This window comes from Callorhinus ursinus, unplaced genomic scaffold (genome assembly GCF_003265705.2).
Source record: "Callorhinus ursinus isolate GAN/ISIS: 27379988/994484 unplaced genomic scaffold, GSC_fseal_2.0 scaffold13, whole genome shotgun sequence".
NCBI lineage: Eukaryota > Metazoa > Chordata > Mammalia > Carnivora > Otariidae > Callorhinus > Callorhinus ursinus.
In genome coordinates this window covers 32174768-32200504 of record NW_027397075.1, presented here as the reverse complement: position 1 = coordinate 32200504, position 25737 = coordinate 32174768, and the positions used below count along the sequence as shown (strand labels likewise).

General features: G+C 37.2%; 1 protein-coding gene across 5 annotated transcripts in view; it reads left to right on the top strand.

Annotated features, from left to right (window-relative positions):
- The window catches only part of RC3H1 (ring finger and CCCH-type domains 1), a 77008-nt gene that overhangs the window by 336 nt on the left and 50935 nt on the right, over window positions 1-25737 (top strand). The gene's annotated exons all lie outside the window — the stretch shown is intronic.

Below are 25737 nucleotides of genomic sequence, written 5' to 3'. Positions count from 1 at the left end.
GGCTTGTCAGCGCCCGGCGTCCTTAGGCCTCAGGCCTCCGAGCGCGGCCGGGAGGGCCTGGCGGGGTGGGTAGGCCGTGGAGAGGTGCGGGCGCCGCCCCGGACAAGGGGAAGGGAGGGGGTCAAAAGGCCGCCCAGCTCGGCGGTTACCCCGAGAGCCTCGGCGGGTGGAGAGTGCGCGCAGGAAATGCTTTTGGACCCCCGGTCTGTGGGGGTGGGGAGGTGAAGGCGCCTGTAAACTGGCCCCGCCTCCGCGTCCCTGAGTCGGGGCAGCTCCTGCACCTCAGGGCTGCTCCCTTCCCTGACCGCGTAAGCGCTCCCCTTCCTCGGCCCAGTGGGTTCCACGGAGTCTTATTTCCCTGAAGCTCTTGGAGATCGAGCCAGATGGTCTTCTTTCTTCCTGATGGCGATAGGGAAATTGTGTATGCGGGTGTCGTTTAAAAAAAAAATTAAGTGCAACAGCAAAAAACATGCCAGGTAAAACGCGATTATCGATAAGGGATGGGGAGGGATGGAGGGCTAAGGGGTGTTCTTAAAACATCGCTTGGCATCAGTTCTCTCTAAACATCAGTTATGCCCACATCCCGGGTGAGAGTGAAACAAGGGCTCTTTTGGAGCAGTAATATAACTCTTGACATCCCAGAATAGTCCATGAAACTGGAAACAAAGCCACTAACTGGCAACCCGAAGACAAATTGTAATGTTTGAATAGAACTTTTCTTCAAACGAACCGTTTTTGAATTATTAATGTGCCGCATAAGAAACATTAGCCCAGAATGGACCTAACGAAGCATTTCTTCAGGAGAGAAGTGGTTCATCTCCAGGCTAGAACTTCTTGTGTCCTGTCTCATGTTCTAATTTTTGCCTCTCAGTAATTTGTTCTAAGACTAACCTTTCCTTTGAGTTTGATATTTGATTTCTAAAGCAGATTTTAAATAAGATTTCAAAACTTTTTTTATGACTTTCAAAAACTAGAAACAACAGTTCTCTTTTGAATGTTTAGGCTTTTGGAGAGGCAGCTCTTTATTGCATTTGCCTTCCGGTAGTAGTGCCTGTAACTTCAACAGTTAACTGCGACTACTCCTAAATTTAATTTTTTGAGACATCTACCTCGTCCATTTCCAAGTGGGGGCGGGGGGAATGATTCAAGTTATTTCTATTGCAGTTTCTACCTAGGTGTGCAGAAATTTATATTAAAATTGTTTGGATGCATCCAGGAAGATTGCTTTCTACTATTTAACATTCAGTTGCGTGGTCCATCTAGTTTGTGTTCTTAAAAGGAAGATTGACCTGTGCAGAGAAGATGCCAGTTAATATCTTTCATCCATTTTTAGGGTAAATTTCTACTTAGAATTGTCTGTGTTGTAATTCGAAGCATTTTTAGGTTATGTGAAATTTAATGAGTGGAGTTAGTCCTTAATTCAAGAGAATTGACAGTAAATACACTAACAATCAAATAAACATGGAGGTTGAAGTATCTTACTGTTGTTTAGGATTGAAGTATAGTGGGAAAATATGAATAACTTTCATTTTATGCCTAGCAGAAATAATGTGGCTGTTTTGACTTTGAAGTGATGGGGAAAGAACAACTTTCACATGGCTCCAGCTAATGTAAATTTTCAGAAAGGACACTTTTTTTTAAGTGCTCAAATCCATAATTTTTTTAATGCTTAATTTTGTTGGGTCAGCACAAAATGCACGTAAAGTCTATGTCGTAATGATGCTTATATTTATCTGTGACCCTAAACCTGTTAGAATGTACAGGGTTGAAAATTGTTAAGTGGTCAGTTTGCTTTGTATGAAAAAAAAAATCTCATCTTGTGTGAAGGACTAATTTGCCTCATACTTAATACCATTTTCCTGAAAAACAAAAGATTTTTTTAAATCTTAAAAAAAACATTTATTTGTCAGAGAGCGAGCGAGCACAAGCGGGGGTAGTGGCAGGCGGAGAGAGGAGCAGACTCCAGGCTGAGCAGATTCAGGGACCTGATCCCAGGACCTTGGGATCATGACCTGAGCCACTTAACCTACTGAGCCACCCAGGCGTCCTAAAACAAAATATTTTTAAATTTTAAGGTTTGTATTTGAAATTGGATATTTATGGGTTGGGTCTGGGTCCCTAGAGAGTTCTGGCTTTAATAGGTGTCAAAACTGTTTTTAGATATGATCCCTGCATTTTCATATTTTATCAGTGTTTATGCCGATAATTGCAGTTTCTCAAGTAATATTTAAGAATATCCTTGTAAGGTTTTGGAACCATAGCTTAAGAATTAGATTTGCATTTTTTGGTAATATTAAAAGTTAATATATATTTGATTAATTTGAAGATATTTCAAAGGGTTTTTTGTACATAAAAAATTTACAGTTTTTCAAAGCATCTTTGTTGAATGAGTAAAAACATTCTCATTTAATCCTCGTATTTAGGCTGTAATATTGGTGGTATTGTTCTCACTTTATATATGAAGAATCTGAGGCTAGGAGAAGCTATGTAACTAGCAAAAAGGCCACATAATTAATAGGTGAAAGAGCTTACTCAAACCCAGGTCTTGTGGCACAAATTAGATGCTTTACTACTGCCACCATGTGTCTCAAGGTTTAACTTTGAAGCCTTTCCTATGTTGACAGATTCCTATCTGTTTTGATCAGGAGCTATGCTTTGTAATACTGTACTTGCCTTTAGCCCTAATACCTTTCTATTAACATTATACACTGCCAGATATTCACTTATAAGTTTGAGAAAGTATTTATTCATGTGAATTACAAATGAAACATTTATTTTTGCTTTTAGCAAATTTAAATGCTGTTGATCTAGAAATTCATACCATTTACATAGGACAGATTTATGGTATTGCTGTAATGGTTTCATGGTTTTAATTTGCTGTGTAAACAGTTACTAAATTGTGCCTTTGAAATACTTCATGGAAATTTAAAAATGACTTTAGTAACATTCAGGGATGTTCAAGTTGGGCCAGCTAACACTTGAAATTCTTCATTTATAATTTTTTAAAGCCATAAACCGTTTAGAATACGGCACCATTTTTTGTCTCTAGATCTTGGGGTTCTACCCTTGGATATATATTGAGAGTGGTTGGCACTCAACAAAGTGAAGAATACACTGATAAATGATCCTGTTTGGTGGATACCTCGGAGCAAGATGTTCTTTGGCAGGGTATACTGACCTGGTTTAGCTTTGGCCCTGTCAACGCTCAGGAGTTCAGGTATTCTTTGGGGTTAGATTCAAATGGATTTAAATTCTCACATTGGCCTGCATCAGAACAGCCATAGTGGATTTCAAAATCAGCCCGTTTTTGTAGGACACTTTTGAAGACCTCCTTCTCTTGTTTAATCCTGGAGTCTAGCTGGATTTAGACTAGCCTTGGAGGTTGTTACGCCCTAATTGATTTTGTCTGGAATAATACAAAGGAATTTTTCTTATTCCAAAGTTTCTTAAATAGATTCTGTATATTTTTAAGTGAGCAGTTTACTAATCCTAAATAATGTTTCCCTACATCCTCAAGACAGTTAACTTTAGTATATTTATTTATAGCCATTATTGTTCAGACTTGTGCCTGTTCACTTCTTATATAATATTCTTGTTTACCCTTTATGTAATATTAGACACTTCTTTTTTTTTTAAATATTAGACGCTTCTTATTAGTTCACAATGTTTTCCTAATCAGTTAAGGTTTGGGGAAAGAATTCTAGTAAAAAAGTTGAGTTGACCTTTCGTGACAGTTGAGCTGACTGAAATTGTGACCTGCTGTAGAGGAATAAACATTTTAAGGTTCATTTATGTTTTTCTTTGAGATTACTAACAAATATATGTCATATGTCAGCAATATTTTGATGTTAAGCATTTTAGCACTGACATCATTACTCAGATCACTAATTATTACTGTGCATATATGGTAATAATTTACCTCGTAATGCATCTAAAAATCTCCAGGATCTAAATAGCATTTGAACATGGTAGCAATGTTTTTGAAGAAGAGTTCTAAAGGGGTCATTATGTGTATATATATATACACACACACACATATAATATATATATTTATTATTATATATCTTAACATAAACAATTTTTAATTAAGGTTCAGGTCATTTAACATAAAACTAGTAATTTTAAAGTAAGCAGTTCAGTAGCAGTATATTCGCAATATTGTGCAACCACCGCTGTCTAATTTCAAATGCTTTTATCACCCACAAAGGAAACTCTGTAGCCATTAACCTGTTACTCCCCATTTCCCCCTCCCCCTGGTCCCTAGCAACCACCCTTCTACTTTCTGTCTCTGTGGATTTAACATAAACGTATATTGAGTCAAGATTAAGGAGCGGTGCTATGTATAATTGAAATTGCAGAAAAAAACTTTGGGATATGATTGTTAGGAATCAAAAACCACCTCATTCTTTGCATGCTTTTCTTGAGTACAGTAGGCAGACTGCCAGGGACTCTTAATGGAAGAAAAGTTGAAAGTCACAGCAATTTGCAGTTTTAATTTTGATCGTTCCAAAGGAGTCCTACTCAAACTCTCAGACTCATTTGTATTTCCTTATTGGGTTATGAGAATTAACTAAATTATGTTCTATACAAATATGAGCAACTGATACTTATTTAGTTTGCTCTCTACAACCTGTTTGCCTTTTGGTTTTTCTCCCCCCCCCCTTTTTCTTAATGTGTAGAAGAAACTTGGAATGTTAACAGACAAGGACTTATTTGAGATTATATTGAAAAATGATTGTTAGGTTGAAATTCTTTGATCTTTATGAATCTGACTTTATAATTATTTTACTCAGCTAATCTTTGAGAATAATTAGAGCTGTAATTTGCCTGACACTCTGCTTTTAATCACATGTTGAATAAGTATTAAAAACCTAGGTTTTGGCTCTCTTACCTGACTCCCTCCAAAAACATGACACTTAGAGAAGCAATTGATTTGTAGCCTTTTTTGCTTGGTTTAGTTCATGGATTGAGAGAGAAAACTATTAGGCTTTCTTTTCTGGAATAATGTGTAATAAAGTTGGACTTCTGAAAATTTATTCATTTTATTTATTTATTTTTTAAGTAATCTCTACACCCAACTTGGGGCTTGAACTCTCAACCCCAGGATCAAGAGTCACACATTCTACCCACCGAACCAGCCAGGCACCCCTTTTTAAAAACCTTTTTTTTGGGGGGGATGCCTGGGTGGCTCAGTCGGTTAGGCGTCAGCCTTCAGCTCAGGTCATGATCCTGGCATCCTAGGATCGAGTCTCGCATCAGGCTCCTTGCTCATCAGGGAGCCTGCTTCTTCTGCCTGCCTCTTGCCTTGCTTGTGTTCTCTCTCTCTCTCTCTGTCAAATAAATAAATAAAATCTTTTAAAAAAAAAGATTTTTTTTCTTTTTAGTAATCTCTACACCCAAGATAAAGAGTTGCATACTCTTCTGACTGACCCAGCCGGGTGCCTCAGACTTCTGTAAATTTAGAATTGCTTAATAAATAAATAAAATCTTAAAGATTTGTTTTGAAGTTTAAATGAGATAACATACATTTTCAGTATAGTATCTGATACCTAGTACTCATTCAATAAATGTTATTTTCCTCCTTAAATTCTGTTTAACAAAAATCCTTTTAGAAAGATATTCATTTAGACTATTTGAAATCATTTTGCTACTGAAGCTGCATATAAATTTTGTGTCGTTTAGGATTAAATGTATGTATACTTTTTTTTTTTTTAAGATTTTATTTTTAAGTAATGTCTGTACCCAGTGTCGGGCTTGAAGTCACAACCCCGAGATCAAGAGCCACATGCTGTACTGACTGAGCCAGCCGGGCGCCCCTGTATGTGTACTTTTGAAGGAAGTGGTCAGGAATGATATACCATTCTCATTTTCTTCCCATGCCAATCTTTCACTGATATGGATCTGTGCTATTCAGTACCAGCCACTAGCTACAAATGGCTAACTACTTAAATTTAAAATTTTTAATAGACTTAATTTTTTTAGAGCAGTTTTAGGTTAATAGAAAAATGTCCTGAAGGGACAGAATTTCCATACACACCTTCCTCTCACAGTTAATTCTGTTAACATCTTCTGTTAGTGCGGTGCATTTGTTGTAATTGATGATCCAGTGTTGATAAATTGTTACTAATTAAGTTGCATAGTTTATATGAGGATTCACATTTTGTGCTGTATAGTTTTATGAGTGAGATTGTCTTCTTCCAGTTAGCAGTGTAACATTTAAGGTTCTTCTAGGTCTTTTTGTGGCTTGATAGCTCATTCCTTTTTTTTTTTAAGATTTTATTTATTTATTTGTCAGAGAGAGAGCACACGCACTAGGAGTGGGGGAGCAGCAGGCAGAGGGAGAAGCAGGTTCCCCGATGAGCAAGGAGCCTGATGCAGGACTAGATCCCAGGACCCTGGGATCATGGTCTGAGCCGAAGGCAGACGCTTAACTACCGAGCCACTCAGGCGTCCCTAGCTCATTTCTTTTTACTACTAAATAATATTCCATTTTGTTCGTAAACTTAATTTTTAACTAATTAGAATCAAATAAAATTTAAAATTTAGTTATTCAGTTGCACCAGCCACATTTCAGTGGTTCAGTAACCACATGTGGCTAGTGGCTACCATACTGGAAACCAAAGACAAAGAACGTGTTTAACATCTCGGGAAGTGTTATTAAAGAGTGCTGATGTAAACTCTCCTCCCAAGGTCCAGTTCTCTGTTTATGTTCACTCTCACAGAAAACTTACCTCTTTACATGATCTCCGTTTGTCCTCAAGCCTACATTTTCAGTGCTTTGTTGCTTGTGCTTCTGGCAGCCCTGAACTTTACATAATAAACTTTACTCCCTGAATGAAACAGCCTTACCAAGTATTGTCCGTTAATGATTTCCTTGGTTTCTTATTAGAGTATCATCTTTTACTCCATTTTTCGGTGTTCCTAAAATCTGGAGTCACCTTTTCTTGTTTTTCTCTAAACCTTTCAACTGTGTTTATCAAGGAAGGGTATGCAGATCTCAGCGCTAACAAACAGCGGTATTGGGATTAGAGTCTAGATCTCCTTAGCCTAGTTCTCTCTTGGGCTCCGCACTAATTGGGGTTGCCTTACAGTCATGTTTGAAGTTACAGTCACCTTTGAAGAGGTCACTGGGGACCATTGGATTATATACTATCTAATTTTAAATAGTATATGTATAGATTAAGACTATATAGTTAATAGTTATTCTTTAAATAATTAGAATCTTAAATGAAGAAAATTATCCCATTTAGCTGATTTCTCTCTATAATTCAATTATGATGGAAAATATTTTTTTTAAAGATTTTATTTATTTATTTGAGAGAGAGAACACGAGAGGGAAGAGGGTCAGAGGGAGAAGCAGACTCCCCGCCAAGCAGGGAGCCCGATGCGGAACTCAATCCCGGGACTCCAGGATCATGACCTGAGCCCAAGGCAGTCACTTAACCGACTGAGCCACCCAGGCGCCCAGAAAAATATTTTTGAGTATGAGTCGTTTTAGATAACAGAAATTAATTTCCAGGACTAATATAAATTGGCTGGTAAGGGTGAATAGAATTTAACCGAACATTATTGGCATCCAGAATTCTCTATTGGCACTGCTTGGCTTTACACTTGGATTCTATTCAAACTACGTTTTAATCTGTAAAATCCAAATTGGTTACTACATGAACTTGTATCTTCCTTAACTCACCATGTTGAAGTTTACAGAGCTTGAAAAATGGAGAACCTTATGTCAGTCTCTTGCCTTTTTTTTTTTTAAATAGATAAGCTATACCTCTGCTTTTGCTGAAAGTAGCCATATTGTGTTTGGTCTTGATTTGACCTTCCCTCTATACTGGTCATGCTTGCCCAAAAGTCCATTTTTGTGGGGATATTCTTTTAAAGAGTAGTAGTCTTCCATATTTAAGTGCTGTACTTAAAAAAAAACAAAAACAAAACCTTGGATTTTAACCTTCCTTTTGAAATACTTTCCCTATAATTACTCTTTTAAAACCCATGTTTTGTATGTCAAATTTTACATTAATTACCCCATTGAAAGAAGTTTTTGAACTGTTTTTATTAAATATTCTTTGCTTGACTTTAGCTTTTCTTTAAATTTATCAGAGACTTAAAAAATAAATGTAAGGTTCTCCATATGTTTAGAAAAATTGAGTTATAGGTTCTGTGGATTGACTCATTATCTGAGTCAGTTTTTTCAGAAATGTGATTTTATTATTATAGGTTTGTAGGTATGCAGTTGATGAAAATCTGTTCATAGGAGCCCAGAAGATCAATTTATTTTCTTTCTACTGCTATAAAAAAAGATGATTTTGTGAAATAAAAAAATAAAAAAAATAGCTCTCTAAATGCATTTAAGAGCAACTTAGAATATCACAAAGGCCAGAATAGATAATATTCTTATGAAAGCATCATTGAATATTGAAGTAGTAGCACCTAGTTTCCTAATGATTGACATGCATTCATTAATTCATTGTACTCAGTGTCAAGATAAAACTCAACAGCTTAGGTGCATAATGACAAAATGGTGAGGGGGGTGGAGGCGAAGGAAGTAGGGAGTAAAATCCTGTCAGTCGATTCTCCATATTTGGGAAAGATTTTGGGTTCAGTTCTTGATTTTTTAAAATTCTTTTTTGTTTTTAAAAGACTTTTTAGAGCAGTTTTAGATTCACAGCAAAACTGAGAAGAAGGTGCTGAGATTGCCCATATATTCCCTGCTCCCACACATACAATCTCCTCCATTATCAGCATCCACCACCAGAGTGGTACATTTATTACAAAAAAAAAAAAGATGAATCTACATTGACATTTAAAGTCCATAGTTTACATCGTGTTCATTCTTGGTGTGGTACATTCTATGGGTTTGGAAAAATGTATAATGACAAGTATTCACAATTAATAGTATCATACAGAGTATTTTCATTACCCAAAAAATCCTGTGTTCTGCCTATTCATCTTTCCTCACTCCCAACTCCTAGTAACAAGTGATCTTTTTATTGTCTCCCTAGTTTTGCCCTTTCCATAGTGTCCTGTAGTTGGAATCATACAATAGGTAGCCTTTTCAGATAGCTTCTTTCTTTTAGCAATGCATTTAAGTTTCGTCCATGATTTTTCATAGCTTAACCCTGAATAATATTCCATTGTCTGGATATACCACAGTTTATGTATACTGAAGGACATCTTGGTTGGTTGCTTCCAAGTTTTGGCAGTTATGAATAAAGCTGCTCTAAACATCCATTTACAGGTTTTGTGTAGTCTCATAAGTGTTCAGCTCCTCTGGGTAAATAGCAAGGAGAGTGACTGCTTGATTGTATTGTAAGAGTATGTTTAGTTTGTAAGAAACCATCAAACTGTTTTCCAAAATGGCTCTCATTTTGCATTCCTACCAACAATGAGAGGTCCTGTTGTTCCACATCTTTGTCACCATTTGGTGTTGTCTGTGTTCCAGATTTTGGCCAATCTAATGAGTGCGTAGAGGTATCATGTTTAATTTGCATTTTCCTGGTGACTTACGATGTGGAGTATCTTTTCATGTGTTTATTTGGAATATAAAAAAAAATTTTTAAGTAGGATCCATGCCCAACGTGGAGCCCACCATAGGGCTTGAATTCACTACCCCAAGATCAAGACCTGACCTGAGATCAAGAATTGGACACTTAACCAATTCAGCCACCTAGGTGCTCTGGAATAAAATATTCTATAATTGGAATCATACAATATGTAGTCTTTTCAGATTAGCTGCTTTTTTGTTTTAAGATTTTATTTATTTATTTGTCAGAGAGAGGGGGAGAACACGCATGTACACAAGCAGAGGGAACAGCAGGCAGAGGGAGAAGCAGGCTCCCCACTGAGCAAGGAGCCCAATGTGGGACTCGATCCCAGGATCATGACCTGAGCCAAAGGCAGAGGCTCAACTGACTGAGCCACCCAGGTGTTCCTCAGATTAGCTTCTTTATTCTTATCTTTTTAATCTGCCACTTCAGTTTTAGTTTTCCTAGCTTATAGATATTTTTAAGGATGTGCTTAATTTTGGAGGCATACTTTCTTCTAAATAAATGAAGTACCAGTATTAAAAAATTTAGCTCTTCGTGTGGTGATACATCCTGCTGTCCTAAGTCCCACTGCCATTCAGCTTTGTCTTTTATGTGAATTGTCCCAACACTATCTTTAGGAATATGAAACTTGTTACAGTCAGGCAGAGTAGTGATTTTTTTCAGTCATTCAACAATTATTGAGCAAATATTATACACCATACAACATACAACAATATGGACTTTCTCATATAGAAAGAGCGTAGAATATATTGGAAACATCAGGGGAGTACCTAATACAGGCTGGGCTAAAAAAGACTTCTTGAAAGAGCTTCCTGAACTAAGTGGGTCTTAAAGGATGAGTAGAAGTTTAACATTCTAGATTGAGGGGAGTGCTGGAACCAAACAAGACCTAGAGTGAAAAAGAATATATTGATGGCAAGGAAACCTTAATACTTCTGTTGGTAGAGAATAAAATATGAGGCAGATGGTGATGAAAAGTAAGATTGGAGAGGTGGGTGGGGCCCACATCCCAAAGATCTTTATGGCATGTTCAAGAACTTGGGATTGATCCTCTTCAGGCACCATTGAAGAAATTGTTGTTGGTGTTAACCTGTATTTTAAATCGAGGTATAATATATATGCAGTAAAGAGTAAAAAAGTTTTGGGGTGCCTGTATGGTTCAGTATTAAGCGCCTGCCTTCGGCTCAGGTCATGATCTCAAGAGTCCTGGGATCGAGCCCCACATCGGGCTCCCTGCTCAGCAGGGAGTCTGCTTCTCCCTCTCACTCTCCCTCTGGGCTCTCTTTCTCTCTCTAAAATAAATAAAATCTTAAAAAAAAAAAAAGTAAAAACGTCTTAAGAGTCTATCTTGATGACTTTTTACGTATATATACTTGTGATATACCAGAACACTACCTAGATTAAGATAGCTAGCGTTTCTAGTACCTAAGAATTCTTTCTTCTCTTTCCCAGACAATACCCTCCCCACTGCCTCCCACCTTTCCCAACAGGTATTCTGACTTCTAGCACCATAGACACTTTGTTTCTTTTTAAATGAAGTCATACATAGTGTATTCTTTTTCCTTCCTCTATAAATTAAATCTTTCTATAGGTGCCATTTTGTATCTGGCTTTGTTGATTATGATATCTGTGAAATTCAGCCATATTTTATGTAACAGATTAAACTTTTATTATTGCTATATTGTATTCCATTGTGTGAATTTATCACAGTTTATCTGTTCTGTAGCTGGATATTTGGGTTGTTTCCAGTTTGTTTTGAGCTTTTTATAAATAAAGCCGCTATGAACTTTCTTATATATGTCTTTTGATGGACATAATTAGTCATCTCTCTCATATAAATACCCAGGAGTGGCATTTTTGGGGTCATTGGTAGACTTGTTTGGCCTAAGTAGATACTGCCAGTTTTCCAAAGTGAAATGTGCGAACTTACGCTGCCATCAGCATTGTATGAGAATTTCACATGTTTATATCCTCTGTGGTATTGTTTTAAAATTTTTAGCCTGGGGCACCTGGGTGCTAGAGTTGTTTGGGGGTCTTACTCTTGGTTTCAGCCCAGGTTGTGATCTCAGGGTAATGAGATCAAGTCCCACGTCAGCTCCATGCTCAGCATGGAGTTGGTTTGAGATCTCTCTCCCTCTGCCCCTCCATTTCATGCTCACTCTCTCTCAAATAAATAAATCTTTAAAAAAGATTTAGCTCTTCTGATATATATGGAGTGGTATCTCATTGTCATTTTAGTTTAAATTCCCTGCATGTGTAATGCTATTCTTTTTTTTTTTTTAAGATTTTATATATTTATTTGAGAGAGAGAGTGTGCACATGAGCATGCACAAGTGTGGGGAGGGGCAGAGGGAGAGGGAGAAGCAGGCTCTCCACTAAGCAGGGATCCTGATGGGGGGTGCTCCATCCCAGGACCCCAGGATCATGACATGAGCCAAAGGCAGACGCTTAACCAACTGAGCCACCCAGGCACCCCATGTAATGTTATTCTATAAGTTCAGTTGGCATATGGTATGCCTGTTGGCCATTTGGCTATCCTCTTTTGTGAAATGTTTGTTCAAGTCTATTGTCTGGGTTTTCTTTTATAGCTTTTTTTTTTTTGAGAGAGAGTGAGAGAGAGAGAGAGCACAAGAGGGAGTAGGGTCAGAGGGAGAAGCAGACTCGCCGCTGAGCAAGGAGCCCGATGTGGGACTCGATCACAGAGCTCCGAGATCATGACCTGAGCTGAAGGCAGTCACTTAACCAACTGAGCCACCCAGGTGCCCATGTCTGTTTTTTTTTATTGAGTTATCATGGAAGAAAAACATAGGTTTGAGGATGATAGAGGAAGGCAAGAGCAAAGCTGGAGGCAGAGATCAGCTAAAAGGTTACTCTGTGATCCAGGTGAATAGCCTGTATGTTCTATGAGAGCAGGGTCGTTGTTCCTTTCAGGGCTGTAACTTCAGGTCCTAGGACACTGTCCGGCACATAGTAGGTTTTCAGTATTTTTTGAGTGAATGAATATGGGTCCTCAGGGAAGTAGAGATGGAAAGGAATATATAGATGCAATAGATAATAAAATTTTTTAATAGGAGTAGAAAACAATGGAATCTAGGATGATTACCAGATTAGTACATTGAGTGTCAAATTGGATAGTAGTGTCACCAAAGCAGCAAAGACTACAGAAGGAATTGCCAGTTTAAAAAAATAGGGATACATTTAGTTACCATGTGACCTTGAGCATATTACCTAACATCCATTCTTCAGTTTCCTCAACTCTAAAATTAAGCTTTATAATGATAACTAATAGGTTCATTGTGATATCTAATAGACTAAGTGAGATAATGCATGTAGAACACTTAGAATAGTGCCTGGCACATAGAATGAACTCAAAGTTGGAGATAGAAACAAACAAAAATCCCTATCCTTGTTGAGCTTACATTTTAGTAGTGGTGGGTATGCCCCATAACAAAACAAGGAAGAGAGCATATCGGATGGTGAGAAGTATTATGAGAAAAATTAATTAGGAACAAGATGGGAAGCAACAGTTTGTGTATGGTGGTAGTGGGATTGGGGTTAAGAGATCAGTTTTAAATAAGGTGATCAAGTAAGGCCCTTTATAAGGGAATCCGTAGATTAATGCTTAAAGGAAAATGAGGAAAAGGTTCAGGATTGGGGGAATAGTGGACAAACGGATCATAATTCTAAGATAAGAAAGCAGAGCTCCCTGTTTTTACCAAAAAGTGTAATGTTAGTAGTAATCTGTTTATTGTGCAACCCACAGCAGTTAGACTTTCTGAAACCTTTATCCCTTGCTGTCTGCAACACACAAACATATTACACAAACCTCAGCATGAATTTAATCCCCAAAATGTCATCATTATGTATTTTGAAGGAAGTGCTTTGTGTTTAATTCTGATATAGTAGCAACAAATCAGTAGATTCTCTAAAAGTAGCTACTACTTGGGAATCAGCAAAGTATTTTCTTTTATAATTTACCTGTTCCGAATCGCTATATATATAAATAAAATACATTGTAGCTCTAAGTTTCCGTGTTTGGAGTCATGTAGCAGTTTGTCCATTTTTTTTTGAAAACTCCTCAAAATGAAATTTTTGCCCCAGGTAACAGTCTAGAAATAACTCTAATTTGGAAAATGAATCCATACCTCTTATTTTGTTGCATTATTTTTCAAGCATGTGCAGTTGAAAATCATTGTAATTTTGTTTTCTGGAAATAGTTTAAATTCTTTCAGATATACTCCATAAAAATAAACAGAAAGTAATGACAATGCCCTTAAGCGTCAGCTAGTAGATTATGGGGACAATACATTTTATTAATACTAGTATTATTACTTTATTATTGTTCCAAATGTTAGATTATGTCTCTAATGCAAAAATTCTTAGGTCAGAGTACACAACTCAAGTATCATCTAACTGTTGCATCCCAAGTGTGTTGCATATGCAGCTTACCTATTCTGATACATATTCCTGTTTTCTCATTGTGCCCAGTTCTAGAATCAGTCACAGCCCTGTGGTAGCCACCAAGGAAGTCCAAGGCACAGGCTCCCTGAAAAAAGACAGAAGCAAGTAAAAGGAAAGAAATGGGGGGTTATTAGTGTGACAGATACGCTGCTTTGTTTTCTGGAGTAGAGGGGACTCTTTGTTCTCAAGTTTTGTTACTGACACCTGTTTTTGTCCCTTCCAGTTTACCAGAAATCTGCTGATAGTCAAAATCCAAATGTCATCACTCCTTCAAAAATGACTTTATGAAGGGTAATTTTCTAACTGTGACCAGTTTAACTGGAGTGTTTTGTTAACAGTTTAAAAATATGAATGTAGAGGGGCGCCTGGGTGGTTCAGTCGCTTAAGCGTCTGCCTTACACTCAGGTCATGATCCTGGGGTCCTGGGATCGAGCTCCACATTCGGCTCCCTGCTCAGCGGGAGCCTGCTTCTCCCTCTCCCTGCTGCTCCCCCTGCTTGTACTCTCTCTCTCTGTCAAATAAATAAATAAAATCTTAAAAAAAAAGTAGAAAAAAGAATCTAACAAATATAATGTTGAAGGAAAGAAGCCAAAATACAAAAGAATATATATACTGATGAATCCACTGTATAGAGTTTTTAAACAGGCAAAACTAATCTATGGTATCAGAAGTTAGGATAGTAGTGACCTTTGAGGAAGAATAAAGGAATAATGAATAATTGGGAGGGATGGTGAGGGGACTTTCTGGGGTGCCAGTAATGTTATATATCTTGGGTATACAGTTGACCTTCAAACAATATGGGGGTTAGGGTGCCAACCCCCATGTAGTCAAAAATTTGCTGATAACTTTTGACTCTTCAAAACTACTAAGAGACCTGTTGACCACAGGTCTTACCAATAACATAAAGTTGATTAACGCATATTTTGTATGTTGTATGCATTATATACTGTATTCTTAAACCTAGAGAAAAAATGTTATTGAGAAAATCATAAGGTAAAATACATTTATAGTACGGTACCTATATTACTGAAAAAAGCCCACCTGTAGGCAGACCAGGACAGGGGTAGTACCAAGGGCAGACCTGGTCCTGGGATGGTAATTTTCTGCAACCTGGTGGCCTTGGCTTAGCAGGGGCAGCTGCTGGGTGACTTGCTGGCTGTGGCAGAGGCCTGGAGGCGCAGTACAGCCGTCCCATCTGCCTTGCCGTGTAGCACTGACCTGTGCCATTGGCAGCTGTGGCCACACGTAAGTGTTGCAGGCCTCCCAGGGACGCTGGGGCCTGGGTGCTGTTGGGCAGAGGTTGCAGGAGGGTGGTAGGGGTGTGCCTGGAGGATTGGAAGTTGCGGGCACTGGATGTGTTCCTCCTTCAGCTCAGCCCCTGGTGCTTGACCCAACCACCCCACCTACACAACCCTTTCGCCCTGGGGGTGACTTGAAGCTCTGCCCCATCCCAGGGTGCTGCTGACTACCTCTACAGGTCTCCCTGGGTTCTTAGGGCAACAGGCACAACCTCTGTGTCAGTCACCTTTTGATTTGTTCTGTGAAGACTGGGGTAGGCAGTTTTAAGTAAATGCCTTGTGGCTTTTGCTGTTAACTCTTTAAAAGAATCTACATATAAGTGGACTCATGCAGTCAAACTTGATGTTGTTCAAAGGTCAACTATACAGGTCAACTGTACAAGTATGCTTACTTTGTAATAATTAATTGACTTGAACATTCTTGATCTGTATGCCTTTCTGTATGTGCATCTTAAGTATGTCTTAAGTATCTTAAAATATATATACAATTAAGATTCATATTCTGTTTTAGTCCTCTGATTATTTCTGTGAAATGTGTGATTTTCCTCAAAAGAAATATAGTAGTTGCTATAACCTAAGTTTTTAAAAAAAAATAAACTAGGCTTAGGGCGCCTGGGTGGCTCAGATGGTTAAGTGTCTGCCTTCGGCTCAGGTCATGATCCCAGGGTCCTGGGATTGAGTCCCGCATCGGGCTCCCTGCTCCTTGGGAGCCTGCTTCTCCCTCTGCCTCTCTCTCTCTCTCTCTCTCTGTCTCTCATGAATAAATAAATAAAATCTTTAAAAAAAAATAAAAAATAAACTAGGCTTAAACAGTTCCAGGGTTCCTGTACTAAATCTACTTAATTTAAAACTAATCATGCTCAGGTTAAACCTAAAACAGGCACTATTTAACTTAGATTTTTATTTTTGGCTAACTAATAAAATAATTATTAATAAATGCAATAAAAATTACAGGTGCTGAAAGTTGGAAGACATTGTATTACAGTCGAAAAAGTACAGGCTTTGGAGTTGGACAAACGTGAGTTCAAATTATGGCTAGACCACTAAATCAGCTGAGTAACTTTCAGTTTTCTTTCCTTCCTTCATCAGTAAAGTAGAGGTGATAGCTATCTCAGAAGGCTGTTGGAAGATTACATGAGATAATCTGTAAGTGCTTGGCACTCAAATCCCACAGTTTGGGGATGGGGAGGGAATAGATTCTGAGAGTATATAAAGATAGTTTGGATAGGTAAAAACAAGTATAACCTGCTGAAGATCACTAAGGTAATGTTGTTAAGGAAAGTTGTCTTCAGGTTATAACCAGTAAAGACTAACAACATCTAACTTGGGAGCATATGAATCTATCAGTATTAAGAGTTAATAATGCTTCTCTGGCACATCAGCATGAAGGACTGTTAGCATGGATGACAAATATATTAAGTTGGAATGTAGTAAAAAGTTTTAGTTGGATTTAAATTGAGCCTAAGTGGTACATGTTTTGTCTAGAGGATTTGTTGTCCATGCTGTACTTTGAAAAGTTACCATTGGTATACTTAAATGCTTTCCCCCTTGGTTACTGTTAATTTATGCTGTAGGATTAAGAAGCTAAACTTAGGCATGTTGTGTTTATGAAGTTACTTCAATATATTAGTAATTTTTAGGGCCTTAAAGGTAGATAGACGCACTCTTTTTTTTTTTTAAAGATTTATTTATTTATTCATGAGAGACAGAAAGAGAGAGAGGCAGAGGGAGAGGCAGGCTCCCAAGGAGCAGGGAGCCTGATGTGGGACTCGATCCCAGGACTCTGGGATCATGACCTGAGCCGAAGGCAGACGCTTAACCATCTGAGCCACCCAGGCGCCCCAATAGACTCACTCTTTTAAGGGGTTATAATTCAATTGAGATAACCACTGTCAATATTACATTCAGTATTACTATATTCTCAGAAGGCTATGATGAAATTTTAAATGTTAGGTTGGTTGTTATGTCTTAATTATATAAACAATTATCAGATATCTATCATGGAGTAACAAACCACCCCAAAGTTTAGTGGCTCAAAACAATAACTATTTTATTTGGTTACCACTTTGAGTCACATTTGGGGTAGGATTTAGCTGTGTGGTTCTGTTGCTAGTCCCCACTGGGGCCACTCCTGCAGCTTCAGTCATCTGGCAGCTCAGATTGGGGCTGATTGTTCTAGGGATCTGAGCTTGGACAGTTTTTCTCTGTTCTTTTGGTCTCACCCTTGGGGAAAGTTCAAGCTTCCTCACATAGTGGCACCATGTTCCAAGAGTGAGGCCTAAGCTCTGAAACTCCTCCAACGTCACTTCTGCTGCATCCTACTACTCAGACTAAGTCAAGGCTACCCAGATTCAAGAGGTGGGAAACTAGACCCCCTCTCTTAATAGAGCTGCAAAGTCAAATTACAAAGGGAGGAATTATGCCCATCTTTGCAGACTAGCACAACAAATGATTTAAAAACCTAAGGAGACGGTCTTAACAATGGTAAAGGTAGACACACCAGGGTTGGAATCTAAACTCTACTAGCCCTTATTGGCTGTGAACCTAGAGAATACAGTTTAACTGTGATTTTCTCAAGGGTCTAATAATATTTTGCAAAGTTATTATGATAATTAAAAATAATGTACTTTTAAAGTTTTTAGAATATTTTAACCCATAGCAAATGCTATTATTATTTTAAAACTTAGCATTCCATTTAAGTCTTCATTTGCTTATATTGAACCTATGGAAATCTCCTTCAAAAATAGGAATGCCAACATAGCTTGCTAATAAGTGGTATTCCAGAAGCCCTTTGAAAGATAAAGTTGAGGGTCTTTCTGTTTGCCAGCTTTGATATATTAAGGCTCATTTGGTCATGTTATAAGTTGTTTACCTAAAATAATGAAACAAAAACCTGGATTTTATATTTGAATTTATAAACCTTGAGGTTATCTTATCTCCTTCCAAAATGGAAATGTGTGTGTGTATTCATTGGGAAAAGGGACTACCAAGATTTTTTAAGATTGCATTTATACCTCTTAAACTAATTAATATTAAACAGTTCAGGGTATAAGAATACTTGAATTTTCAAGCTTTTTGAAAATTTATTTTTATTTTTTAAAATTTAAGCTTTTAATGTCTGGCTTATAAGTTTCTACTTTGTAATGTTTAGGGGAGTAATTGTCTAAAATTGGCATCACTTGCTACCTGTGTAAATTCAGAGTTTACATTTTGGCCACAGAGAATTTGTCATTATGTTGCTGATGTTAGATATCTTTTCCCCCCCCCCAGTGTCTTAAGGTGGGAAGTAAGATTATTGATTTGGGATTTTTCTTATTTTAAATTTTTTGATTTTTATTTTTTTCTGTTTTTTTTATTTATTTTTTCCTTATTCATTTTTTTTTAAATTTAATTCCAGTATAACTAACAGAGTGTTGTATTAGTTTCAGGCATACAATATAGTGATTCAACAATTCTGTACATTACTTAGTGCTCATCTTGATAAGTGTGCTCTTATTCCCTTTCACATATTTCACCCATCCCTCACCCACTCCCTCTTCTTTTTATTTTATTTATTTATTTTAAAAGATTTTATTTATTTGAGAGAGAGAGCATGAGCGGGGGTGGGGGCAGAGGGAGAGGGAGAAGCAGACTCCCCAGTGAGTGGGGAGCCAGACTAGGGAGTCAATCCCAGGACCCTGGGATCATGACCTTAGCTGAAGGCAGACACTTAACAGACTGAACCACCCAGGTACCCCTCCCTCTTCTTTTTTAATATAGGCATTTGAAGAAGTAAACGTCTCTCTAAGCCTTGCTTTAGTTGTGTCTTGTAAGTTTTTGTATGATACGTGTTCATTTTCATTCATCTCAAAATATTTTCTAATTTCCCTTTTGATTTCTTCTTTGACTTACTGGTTATTTAGGAGTATGTTACTTAGGGGCACCTGGGTGGTTCAGTTGGTTAAGCGTCTGCCTTCAGCTCAGGTCATGATACCGGGGTCCTGGGATCAAGCCCTACGTCTGGCTCCAGCTCCCTCTACCCCTCCCCCTGCTCATGCTCTCTCTCACTCTCTCGCTCTCTCATAAATAAATACAATCTTAAAAAAAAGGGGGGGAGTATGTTAATTTCCCTGTTTGTGAGTTCCCCAGATTTCTTTCTGTTAGTGGTTTGTAATTTCATTCCATTGTGTTCAGAGAATATAGCTTTTGCGATTTCAGTCCTCTTAAATGTATTGTCACTTGTTTTATGGTCTAGCGTGTGGTGTGTCTCAGAGAATGTTCCATATGTACTTGAAAAGAATTCTGCTGTTAGGTATTCTCTGGATGTCTTTAAGGTCTAGTTGGTTCATAGTGTTATTATTCAAGTCTTACCAATCCTTGGTGATCTGTGCATGCTACTCTGGATGGTAAGGGCCTAGGTTTCTTCCCTGGCAGCTAGCTTTCCATTAGCTCAGTTGACTTAATATTGGGCAAAATAAATACTCCAGCTTGATAGGTTTGCTAATGTATATTGGCTGGCTTTTTCTATATTAAAACCATAGAGAAAATAGCAAGAGAGAGAAAAAAACAAAACCCAAGATGTTCTCTGATTTTAAGGAACTTAGAGTGTAGTTATACCCTAGCTTTGCTCTATTGAGGTTGCTGTTAACAGTGATACCATAGTTAAAAAATGTAGTAATCTAGGGGCGCCTGGGTGGCTCAGTCATTAAGCATCTGCCTTCAGCTCGGGTCATGATCCCAGGGTCCTGGGATTGAGCCCCACATCGGGCTCCCTGCTCAGGGGAAGCCTGCTTCTCCCTCTCCCTCTCCCCCTGCTTGTGTTCCCTCTCTCACTCTGTCTCTGTCAGATGAATAAATAAAATCTTAAAAAAAAAATCTAGTAATCTAGGTAAGAGATGTTGGTAATCTAAATTTAGGTATTGGGAATGGATGGGAAGGTTTCAAACATTAAAAAAATAAAATGATAGGACATGGTGGCTGATTAGTTGAGGGGGAAGGGTTTGAGGAAAAAGGGAAGAGTCAGTGATGATTCCCCATGCTTTTGTCAGTGGGTTAGTGACTTGATCATTGACATAGGGAACAAAAGGTTTTTGGTAAGGTTGAGATGATTTGAGACACGAGTTGGACATGGATGGCTGGTAGCCACCTGGTTATATGGCCCTGGCTAGCATTCAGAAGAGAAGTTTGAACTGAGACATAGATTTGGAAATCTTCAGCATGTAGTTGGTATTTGAAAGCTGAAAGATAGATGAAATCTCTCAGGGAAATTTTGTAGAGGAGAGAATTGAGGAAGAAATTCTGAAAAACCACATATATTCCAGAGATGGGCAGAGAAGGAGAAGTCCTCAACAGAGACACACAAGGAGTGGCCTGCCATTAGTGGAGGACCTGGACAGTATGCCATTATAGAAACCAAAAGGGGGCAGCATTTGCAGGAATAACTGGTCAACATTATTAATTGCTATATAAAAAGAAGATAATGACTCGGACATAACTGTTGAATTTCAAAAGAAGGTTGTTGATGTGTTTGTTAAGAGTTGTTTCAACATAGCAGTTGGGATAGAGTGGTAGCTTTAAAACCGAAAGGTGAGGGAGTAAGAATAGAACCTAGGAAGAAAATAAAGACAGGGATTGAATTACCTTTTTTTTTTTTTTTTAAAGTAAACTCTGCCCAATGTGGGGCTTGAACTCATGACCCTGAGATCAAGAGTCGCAGGCTCCACCAACGGAGCCAGTCAACTGCCCCAGCTTTTTTTTTTTTTTTTAAATTAAAAGTTGGAGACAGGTTGGAGATAGAAATGTGGGTTATTTTAAGCTCTTCCGAACAAGGGTTCAAGCATGCGGGTGGGAAAGAACTAGTAAAGAGGGATAAGTTGAAGAAACGGATTATTAGTGCTGCCCCTCAAAATGTCTCACTTTCATTGTAATTAAATATGAGTTTATGCGGTACAAGTTAGATTTTCTTTTCTTTGTGAGCATTTAGCTCTACATCCAAGATTACCAAGTATTTGCCAATCAGATTTGTCATTGTATCTCAAAATAACTTGTGCAGAACGGAGGAACAAACTTCCTGTTCTCAAAAGGAGCCCTTATTGTAGTAGGAGGAGAGATTTCTAAACGTGATCTGAAAAACTTTTTAAAGTATGGTTAAAATATTTGGCCTAGGCACCAAAAATTATTCGTGGATCTTTTTGTGTTGGGACTGAGTTATCTTTGTGGTTTAGAAAAGAGGCCAAATTAAGGAGACATCAATTTTCACAAAGAAGACAACCAGTATCAGAAATTTGCATTTAATTTGAAAGCAGTTAACAAAAAAACAGATCAGTTAAAATGCCTAGTGTATTCCAAAATATTCCTGATTTTGATTAGGTCTTGTTGTGTTGTCGGTGTTTGGAATACCACTAAATGGTGATGACATACTTGAGAATATAGTATATGTAGTATTCTGCAGAATATTAATGCAAAAGCTGAAAAAAATAAAATAACCTTTGGCTGTTTTGCTATAATGGGTACATTTTCCTTGCTTACTACCTCACAGGTACTTTCAAGATGATGCTTTTCTGCCACCTCTTAGTAACTGGTGATATCCTCTTCAGTGTAGCACATTTACACACAATGCGTAACTTTGTGTAGAATAGAAACCTGGAGCTTTAAACTGTGTACCCAGACTTAGAAGTTATCACTCACTTTATAGAGTACTGTTTCAGCTTCAGGTCACATAGCTTCCTCTTGAATGGTTTTATCTTTCCTTACTGTTTCTTCTCCAAAATTTGGCATTAAGTTGCAGATAGAAGTTGCAGTTTCTTTTTGTTGTTCTGAACACTGGGAAAGTAAGCCAGCTAAATGAACCCTTTGCTGCTTTCTCAACCCTTGTTTGTCAAGTTCTATCTTTCAGGCTTTCCCCTCTCTAAATCAGAAGCCATTCTCTTTATACCTGTCCCAAGTATTTGTCCATTTGTACTAACCTTTAGTATATTACATTAGTTAGATCTAGAATGTTGTGTACAATATAGGGTTACAAATTCATATATTTTGGGAAGAGAGATTTTTTACAATCAAAATAGTGTCTTTCTTCCCTGGGTATTATTGCTGGGAAAACCTTGAGCCGCCTCAAAAATCTCAGACTAGTATTTCATCTGTAAATTAATTGATACTCTGCTGAGAATTAGAACACTAAGAAGTGTTATAATAAACCCTCATTGATTTTTCTTCTTTTTGTTTTGATTTCCTGCTTTTAGCTTCGTTTTTCAAGTTGGTTAAAAATGTTCTCTGAAGTTGCCCTGCATATTGGTTGCTATGGAAATGTTCCAGAGAAATGGCAAATTAAAGTTAAGACCAAGAATAAAGAGTTAAACTCATCTCATAGGGCAGAGTGAGAGGAGATCCAAGATTTTCTTCTTACAGACAATAAAGTTTTATTTAATATATCTTTCTCAAGGCAACTTATATTTCAGATTCACTTAAGAGCTGAGTTGTGGTCTTAGCTCACAATTAGCTTTAGGCAAGTTATTTAATGCTGTTGAAGGTTAAGCGTTATCTATAAAATGGGCATAAAAATGCCTCAGAGGAATGACTGGCCCACACTAGATACTTGATGAATTTTTTTTCTGTTTCTCCCTCTAAATCAGAAGTAGATAAAATGTAGAGGAGATGGTAATACACCTTTAACAATTTTTTATGTCATTTTTTAATATATTTAAATAACATCTTCAAAGAATAATTTAGCTATTAATAGGGCTACTGCTGCATTCATAGAACAGATCTGAAGATGTCTTTATATTTTTAAGTTATTACATTTAAAAATTTGAAAACTAAGACTATTTAAAAGCCTTTAATGATGATTTTAATAGCTTTATTGAAGTATAATTTACACACTGTAAAATTCACTTATTATAAGTGTATAATTCAGTGAATTTTAGTAAATTTGCAGAATTGGGCAGTCATCACCACAATTCAATTTTAGAACATTTCCATCACCCTTAGAAGTTCCCCTGCCTTAATGACTATTAATACTCATCTGTAAGATGGCACAAATTACAGTATTTAAAAGTACGAGCTTGGGAATTAGGCTGGCCAAGTTTGAATCATAGCCCTGCCACTTACTAGTTTTGTGTTTTGGGGTCCTTCTTTGTACTTTGGTTTCTTTATCATTAAAGTGAAGATAGTAACTGCATCACAGCTTTGCTGTGAACATGCATGTAATTAGCTCCTGTATACAGAGCACTGGTACTTAACAAGTACTGCTGACTGGCAGGAGCTCACTTTGTCGTTTACATTTATGGTACACATTTAAAAAGAAAAGCATCTGAAAACAACTAACATAATGCCTATCCATGCTTTATTTTCAGAAAACCAAGGTCTTTTATGTATCGTGTCATAATTTTTTGTCTATAGTAGCTATGAGCGCTATTCCTGGTATAAAAATATGCGTATTATTGGGGAAGTTATATGATATTTTAAAATTTAGGCCTTCTTCAGGGTGAACTGATTGCTACTTAACTGTTATGTGTGTTCTCTATTATCACTTAGTATCAGTAAAATCAATAATTGCCATTTATGTAGGGGAGTAGGCCTTGTTTTAACTGATAGGAAAGTTAACCATTGCTCTCATCAGCAGCCCCTCGTTTGGGTTTTGTTAGAAATAAAGAGGACCATCATTCATGCTTTTCTGATTAGAAAGGTTCCAGTAGAATTATTCCTATTCAGCTAGATTTGGGCAGACCCCTAACCTATAATGATGTAACTGGAGGCCTTGAGCACATGTGCTTTGATTAGTAGAATTATTTAGGATTTTTTTTTTTTCTTGACAGAACCTTGCTCTGAAGAAGCTTAAAGCATTTGGATGTTGATATTTGGTGTTTTAGTAATTTTCATATGTTTACTCTTGCCTGAAAGAATATTTATTATAGTCACTAAGCCATATGTTCTGTGTCCTGTGTGGTTTAGATACCTTTTGTGGTTGAAGATGATGTAAATGTCTGCCTTTTTTTTTTTTTTTAAAGATTTTATTTATTTATTCATGAGAGACAGAGAGAGAGAGAGAGAGGCAGAGGGAGAAGCAGGCTCCCAAGGAGCAGGGAGCCCGATGCAGGACTTGATCCCAGGACCCTGGGATCATGACCTGAGCTGAAGGCAGACGCTTAATGGACTGAGCCACCCAGGGGCCCCTGGAGAAAGATGTTTAAAGAATGAGGAAGTGGAAATTGTTCTTAGATCTAATAACTACCGATGACATTTTGATGCTCTAAAAAAAATCTTTGCTTTTGATTTTGTAGTTCCTGAAATAGAATCATCAAAGAGTGAGTTATATTCATAATCATGAAATTTCCCAAGCAAAGTCAAGCTTTTAAAATACTGTTTTCCCCTTCATCTCTTCATACCTGTCTCTCTGATCAAAAGAATGCTTTTATTTTTAGTGAAGAACCTGGTGCTGATTCTGTATGTTTACTCTATCAAGTTTGTTATAGTTGTCTCTAAGAACTATTTTACTAGGAAATGTAAGAGATTAGCAACTATATACCTCATTTTACTAGGTAAAGTGATACAAAATGATATATAAAATTAATAAACTGTGCTAGTTCTTTGAACTAGGTAAATTATAGGGAAGTTATAAAAAGAACTCTTAGTGAATTTTGAAAAGAATTCATAAGTTTTGATGATTTGGATATCCAAATGTGTACAGGGGTCAATTTAATAAGGAAAAATGTTTTAGTCCTATGGTAATTTATCTTAGAAATAGCCTGAATTGTGCAAATATACTCTGGTTTCTCTTGTTTTCATTCTTTCAAATGTATTTGCAGTTATATAATTCATGATTATATACATTTTATAAGTTGCCCCATTGTGTTAACTGCTGTTAAGTTTGTTAGATATCTTTACAGACCTTTGTCTTACATCCATTTACATCCCTTAATACCAAGACTAATACATAGGATTTTTTCCCCAAACACAAATGATACCATATATAAATCTGCAAGTTTTGTTTTTGCTTAATATGTCTTGTATCCCTTTCTATTTCTGATGCATAAATTTCTTTTTAATTATTCCATCTGTTTCCATAGTACAGGTGTACCCCCTGTTTATCTAGCTGTTCCCCTATTTGGACACAGTGTTTTCAATTTTTCTCGGTTACAAAGATTTTTAGCCTTTCTTTTTTTTTTTAAGTTTTATTTATTTAAGTAATCTCTACACCCAACGTTGGGCTTGAACTTACAACCATGAGATCAAGAGTCACATGCTCTTCTAACTGAGACAGCCAGGCACCCCCAAAATGTTTTTTTAAAAAAACATATATCCTAGGAAAAAATCTCTCTAGGATAAAGTGTGACTGGTATGATAATGTGCATGCATGTGAACGATTCTGGGATTTTTCCACACCTTTGGGGTTCCATATGGTTTCCCCTTGAGAATTATTTATTTATTTATTTAAGATTTTATTTATTTATTTG